Here is a 7,818-nt window from a genome sequence, read left to right on the forward strand (position 1 = left end):
CTAACCCTAACCATAACCTAACTCTAACCCTACTCCTAAAACCAAGTCTTATTCCTCAAACAGCCCTTTAACGTTAAGAGGACCAGCATTTTGTCCCCACAAAGCTGTCAGAAGCCCATAAGTATACTGTATTCACAGTTTTTGGTCCCCACAAATGTAACTAAACCCGGCCCACATACACACGCACACACACACACACACACACAGTATATGCAAACCTTACTGAGAACAAGTACACAGTATATACACATGTATAGGAAGTATAAAAGATTAGGTGCCAGATTTTTGGCGCTGTACAACACATGAAGACACAAAGAGAACATGTAAAAGTATCACTTCTATGTAAACTAATGCAAACAAGACTGCAGAAGGTAGAGTACATGTAATTTTCTTTCTCGTATGAGAAGGCTGAATATTCACCAGATGTGGAAAGATATTAAGGACAAAGGTATGTGGAGACTATGTGATAATTACACATGTTATTCCAAATACCGTGCATTAATTTACTGCTCTAAAAGCCTGTTTTCTGGTAGTCTGTCCACCAGATGTTGAACCTGCTGCAGGGATGGGAAGAAGTATAACACCCAAGTGCATCTTGGGAGCTGTAGGAAATATACAGAATGGGGAAAGTACTTTCTGGAGGGTTCAAAAGAAGCTTTGGGCTAAGGAGTGATGTGTATGATGGGCTTATGTTGTTGACATTTATACATTTATACATGTCATTTATACATATTTAGTTGCAGAAAGCAGAAATCTAAGATATTATTTAAGTATTCTATCTCCAAAATACACAATCAGAATACCAAAATACAGTATTAGGGACCACTAAGGTCTAAATAAAAGAGACTTCAGATACAGTATTAGGGGACCACTAAGGTCTATATAAAAGAGACTTCAGATACAGTATTAGGGACCACTAAGGTCTATATAAAAGAAACTTCAGATCCAGTATTAGGGACCACTAAGGTCTATATAAAATATTTCTTTACTTTTTATTGTGAGTGTGACGCTCAATGCGACGTTTGTCAAGTTACAAAAAACTTGCTTTTTACTTTTATTTTCATTGAGACTTGAACCCCACCCCGCCAGGTCAAGTCTGTCCTGTGTTTGTTTGACCCACAATATTTTGCCTGTAGTGTCTCCCCTTAAACTATCAATGTTTTCACACACATTTATGGATTTGGTAAGTTATTGGTTGCACCCTTAAGACTAGAATTCATTGTCAGAGTGTTTGAAGACAACCGTTTTTCATTATTTAATCAAAGCAATAAAACAACTCTCCATGTGTTCATTTGATTATTTTAAGATATGACATTTCTAAATGACATTTACAAAGAATGTGCGAGCACCTAATTGACATTTTTTTTTTGGGGGGGGGAAGAGAAAAGTCCCAGCAAAGCACATGCGGGGTCAGGATAATTAACCCTAATAATCAGAATTCTGCCCTTGCGTTATCACTGAGTAATTGCCGACTTCTTATCCTCATTGAGAATAATTAATCATATGTGGACACAGAGCTGCTGCCAATTATGACACATAATGAGAGCTCATTATGCATCCATCATTTATGCTTAGCTCTTCATCATCAACATTATTCTCTTCCATCTTCTTCCTCTCTCTCGTCATCATCATCTCCATCCACAACATCAACACCAATATTCCACTATTATTATTCCGATAATTACAATCTTTCCAGTTTGATAAAGGTCATGTAAACGGAATATTCCTGTTGGATATTCCGCAGATCCGATAAGAAGGAGAAACACAACTACTTTTAAACAGACTATCAATCTATTAAAACATTATCAAAGACTATCAACAGGTCTAGATATCAACAGGTTTTGTGGATTCAGCACACATTGCTACGCCGACCTTTTCCAGAAGCTGGATGAAGGAATGAAAGCGGGACGTTGTGTTCGCACGGCCCAACAACTTTGAAAAGAATCATTTTTTGCACAGCTACATGGAAACGGGTGTATTAGTGGAATATTCACCTTTCTTAGCCATGTAAACAGCTACATTGGAATATCGTCTTTTTCGGAATGAGGGCAAAAACTGGAATTTTATGTACATCTAAATTTAGTCACTGTCATCGTAACCATGACCGTTGTTGTTGTTATTGTCATCACAAATTGATGGCATTCGAGTTTATAATGCCCCTCTTCATCCTCATGTAACCATCACCACCATGATCATCATAGTTGTAATTTTAATTATCATCACTGTCAATGTAAAAACGATAATCCAAACAAATCAAAATCATTAACATCATTAACATCATTTTCACCATTAGCATTGCATTGTCATCTTCTTCGTCACCATAACCATTAAAACCAAGGACATGGGATTGCACATTAACTGTGCATGTGGAGCAAACACGCCTCATCCGCCCTCATCCTTAACACCGGAGCACCCCAGGGCTTTGTTTTGAGCCCCCTGCTGTACTCATTACTGTACTCAGTAGTAAGGCTGTCAACAAATATTCCAAATGTGAATATATATTTGAATTTTTTAATTTCACTGGAATTGTCTTGTATGATCCCATTGGGACACATGAAAGTGATTGAACCTCATCATACTCATGATCACAATTGATATTTGTATTTTGGTTGGCTGTTCCATAGAAACAAGTTGGTAATGTTTAAGCAGCCTCTACGTGATGCACAGATTCTGCAAAGTTAAATGTAAATGTTCCAAACCTTTGTTAAACCAATGCTGAACTTAGTAAACTTGACTTCTCTAGTAGAGTTTTTGACCTCTAGCGGGGTTTTAATGAGCCCTGTTAGGTTTGGCTGAATCCAAATGTTCCACTCTTTGGGCTTGTGGACTGTGATGTGTCTGCAAGGGTGATGAGCTGTGATGAGATAACAATTTACGAGAGACGTGACTCCACACCACAAGTGTTAAATTCCTGACCCTGTCACTTATTTTTCCCAAACGATTCTTAATGGTCTATTAACAACTCTTGCATGGTCTCTGCAAGGTCCACTGCTTTACACAAAAGCTATAACAATTAAAGTACCAATGCGCAATTAAATTGGCCTATTCTATGAGCTGCCCGACACAATATCTGATTCATATTAACCACTCAACTGAGGATCCTTAAACCCCTCAAACTACCGTCAAGCCTGTGAGTCTGCATGTGCATCAAAATCCGGACATTTGAGCCTTAGTGTCTTGTGTTCTGCGTTCATGTGCACAACGATGCACGTGTAACAGTCCCAGGGTGGACGCGGTGAACATTTCTGCAGACAGCGTTGATGCATATCAACATTTGTTGGCTGTAATGTTGCGTAGTAACAAAAAGTAATGGGCAGATAAAAGAAGAGGAGGCCATAAAGTGATGTAAGTAATGCAACATTTACCAAAGACTTATTTGAGGTGAGAATCAAGTTCAACACGTCTCTGCTCATTTGTCTTTTTGAATCGTTGTGTGTCTCTGCAAAGTCTTATCAGCTCAGTGTGTCAGTGGCCAAAGCTTGGGATTATCTACCAATAGACAGTGTGCTGCTCTGAGTAGTTTGTCAAAGTGTGTGTGTGCCTGTGTGTAAATATGATATAAGATATTGATCATCTCTATAAGGAGGCCTGGCCACAGTTGTCGGCTGCCTTATCACTTATTAAAAAGCCTCGCTATGGATCTCCGAGATGAAAGCCGACTACCTTGGGAACTCTGCGGCAACCGGCTCGGTCAATTCTCAGCCTCAATCAATGAAAAAGTTCTTCAACTTTTGACTGAAGCATAATTCAATACGAGCTATTGACACCAAAGGAGTCCAAAAAAGTGCACGATAAGACAACAGATCAACACTTTGGGTCAAGGAGGAGCCCCGTTGCTCATGTCCTGGGGTGAAAACTGGCCCCTGCTTCCCTTTCACACTCCTCTTTTCTTCTTTTTCCACACTGTTCTTTTTGAATAATGAATAGATACAGAAATAAAGTGGGCTGCCAGCTCCTTCTTTACATAAAACATTGATGCTGTCTGCAGATTGAAACTAAAACAGTCCCTCTTTGAATCTATACTGGCGCCCACAGGATGCAGCTCGTCTGAAAGCGGGAGGAACAGAGCTTCCTTTGAACCGTGACCCCGTCACCTCCACATTTTTATTGACTCCAGAAAAGATGCCGCTTGCCTAAAAACCGCAAACACCTACAAACTTTCGCTGACATCCAAAAGCTTTAGCTCCATGCCAACTTCTCTTCTCCTTAAATCATCCTTGTTGGTTTGAGCCCTGGTGATCGTGCTGCTGGGATTTGGACCAACAGGGACCCTCCTGTTGTCCTCGGGTCGACCTTGACCCATTTTCAACAAGTTTCTGTATCACACATTTGGGTTTTCTTTCAACCAAATTGTCAAAACAATAACCTGGAAGGTTCACTACAACACTATTCAGAAGTAAAGTCCTATCATTGAATTTCGGTGTCTTGTTAAATGGGATAGTATTTGAACGTAAAAAAAAACAGTGTCCAAGATTTGGGAAAAAGCTTCATAAACGCTGCGAAAAACATCTACGTAACATCAATAAAGCGCCGAAGAAGATCTACAAAAACATTGTAAAAGAAACTGCAAGAAAGGCCGGGAAAAGTGACAAATGTCAAAAAAGAACAACCCATATTCTCTGATGGTCAACAGCACACACGTGCAGTTGATGAATTATCTATTTAGGCCAAAGTTGGCTCTGCAAGGAGGTTTTGCAAATTGTAAAATCCACTTTAATTGTTCTTGTCTGGCAAAGTCTTAGTTTACAACCTTACTGTTCGGTGCACAGAAATGCTCCTCAGTGTTTTATGAAATAATCTGCCAGATTACCACTGAGACTTTAATTCTTCAGTTTTAAGAGTCAGCTCAGGACCGTTGTAAACTAAAGCCTGAAGTGACACCGGAGCCACTAAGGAGCGTTCAGTAACCCCAAGGTTACAGATTTGGAGCCATTATCTCTCACATACACACACAGATAAAGACACACACACACACACACACACACAAACACACTCCACTACACCGTCACACTCCACGGCAGCAGGAACCTCTCACGATTTTTGACTAATTGAATAAAAAACTACTTTAGTCCACCGTTTGTCGATATGTGTGTGTGTGTGTGTGTGTGTGTGTGTCTGTGTGTGTGTGTGTGTGTGTGCGTGTCGGGGGAGAATCCCTTTAGGTCGAGCAAGAGGGTTTAGCCAGAAGCTAATGAGATTAGTCAGAAAGTCGGGTTTAAAGTGTGCACACTGAGCTCATTGGGAAGCTAATTTAATCAGCGGTCCTTGAACGCAGCGCTGGGCTCGGGACAGATCAGCCGCTCTCAGCCGCCGGATAAGTCGTAACACGATAAGATCACTGACTCAGGGCCAAGCAAGGGACGCGCTCTGATTGGTTCGCGCGTCACGGAGCCGCTGAAGGAGTTCGTCATTGCTTCGCGTTTATCTGCAGTTTCTGTTGCTTCAGATGGAATCACCGCCGTGATCCCTTTCCTATTCCTTATCTCTGCTCATGCTTTCCTGACAAGAAACCTCTTGAAATACGGTTTAGAGTGACTCTTTTCCAGGGATGGCAATAGTACTCACTTCCCATGCTCAAGTAGAAGAGCAGATACTAATCTGGTATAAGTAGAAGTACTGATTTAACTTCTTTACTCAAGTAAAAGTAACAAAGTACAGGCTTGTAAATTTACCTTAAGAATAAAAGTAAAAGTAGAATGAAAAAATGAACTGAGAGCTAGCAAATCTTTGAACATGGAGTCTGAGTCTGATGAAATCTGATTTGACTCTGTCAACTCTGTTGACCGCATCAGGGATCTCTTTTAAAAGCCCGACCAATTGTCGGCGGGTCGATAACCTCGGCAGGCTTGTGTAGCATTGCTGTGGGTGTGATATAATAAATATGACTATATTATATAGTATATTATGTTGATTATTGGCATAAGTAAATGTCATGAGGGCAAAAGCGTCTGGACTTTTTTTGAAAAGATTTATGTATTTTGTCATCTGTAATATATAATATGTATACTGTTATTTCTTCACATTGAGACTCCCAATGTTAGGGCTGCTGCTAGTTGCACCCTGTCTCTGCCCCCCTCCCCTCTGTCTGTTCTGGATTGCAGGAGTGAAGCCTGGTGTGCGGGGGTCAGGGTTCCAGCTACAGCTCATCAGACCCGATCCCCTCTGCTTCAAATACCCGGTCAACCTACCACTCCTCGTCAGATCATAGCTTAGACACGACGTCAGTCTCCTTGCTGACTCTACCTTTGGATTCGTTTGTATACCTTGCTTGTTCTTATTTGTTCATTGTGTGCCAAAGTTCCCGTTTACCTGACTCCATCCTCCCCCTTCACTTCTGCCATCCACCACTCCTGCTCTTCACCCTGGCTACTGGATTATCGGACACGGGACCACTCACGCTCTGCACTCTGGATCACTTTGGATTTATTTTGGACTTAGTTCTCTTCATCTTTGTATTCCCAACATTCGACTGGAATAAACCTGTTTACTATCATTCTGGTCTGCGTTCATGTTTGCATTTGGGTTCAACTAGTTTCACATATAACACCCAAAACATATTAGAAGTGTTTTAGAGAGGAGATTGGTCTCAAAAACGAGAGTGCATTGAGACGTGATAAAAGTGCAAGTGCCTCAGATTTGCAGAGTACTTGAGTGAATGCACTGAGTCACATTCCAACGCTGCTACTGTAGATACACAGAAGCCAGACGTCGGTGCGATAAGCTGCAGCCTAAACTCAAAGAAACCTCAACCAGAGAGGTGGCAGATCAGCTCCAACTGAGAAAGAAAGGACAGATGGAGGGATGAGTCCAAAGGAGAGGAGGATGGAAGATGCAGCAGGAGGAAATCAGCAAGACAAAGGAGGAGGACAGAGGGGAGGGGAGGGGAGGTGAGGCAGAAAATACCTCAGAAAATAGAAGAGATGAAATGAGGAGAAAGAGGAAAAGGAGAGGACATCTGCCGCTAGCTGCAGGCTCTGAGTCCAGGCCAGCAATGAGGTCAGAGCCGCCTGCTGACCACCGGCACCGAGCACCAGGCCCAAACACACACAACACTCAATTAGAGTCGTCTATATCGGTGTGTTCAGGTGCATCCGGAAATTCAGCCCGCTGTCAGTCATCTTCCTGTTTCTCTGTGTCTGCGTTCTAACCTCCGGCTGATTTCTGAGGTCTATGGTTACCTGGTCCTCAGATCTCTGCAAGGTAAATCCAGACAGCTAGCTAGACTATCTGTCCAATCTGAGGACTATGGTTACCTGGTCCTCAGATCTCTGCAGGGTAAATCCAGACAGCTAGCTGGACTACCTGTCCAATCTGAGGACTATGGTTACCTGGTCCTCAGGTCTCTGCAGGGTAGATCCAGACAGCTAGCTGGACTATCTGTCCAATCTGAGGACTATGGTTACCTGGTCCTCAGGTCTCTGCAGGGTAGATCCAGACAGCTAGCTGGACTATCTGTCCAATCTGAGGTTTCTGTAGCACGACTAAAACTACTTTTGAACGTACACATGTTCTACCAAAACAATTTCATTCCCGAGACTACACTTTAGCAGCGGCACCGTGGCTCCGTCCGGCGCTTAGCCCCGCCCACGACGATTGTGATTGGTTTAAAGAAATGTCAATAAACCAGAGCATGTTTATCTCTCATCCCAGAATGCTGTGTGGACTAGACAGACCCTCCTGCGAATAAGGTTGTTATTATGCTGGAGGATGATGATGATGATGATGATGATGATGATAACGATAATGATGAGGATGAGGAGGAGGAGGAGGAGGAGGATGATGAGGAGGATGATGATGATGATGATGATGAGGAGGAGG

General features: G+C 42.1%; 1 protein-coding gene across 1 annotated transcript in view; it reads right to left on the minus strand.

The window, feature by feature from the left end:
- pik3r3b (phosphoinositide-3-kinase, regulatory subunit 3b (gamma)) overlaps positions 1–7,818 on the minus strand; it is a 183,819-nt gene that overhangs the window by 67,940 nt on the left and 108,061 nt on the right. The window lies entirely within an intron of this gene.

This window comes from Etheostoma cragini, chromosome 9 (assembly GCF_013103735.1).
Source record: "Etheostoma cragini isolate CJK2018 chromosome 9, CSU_Ecrag_1.0, whole genome shotgun sequence".
NCBI classification, from domain to species: domain Eukaryota; kingdom Metazoa; phylum Chordata; class Actinopteri; order Perciformes; family Percidae; genus Etheostoma; species Etheostoma cragini.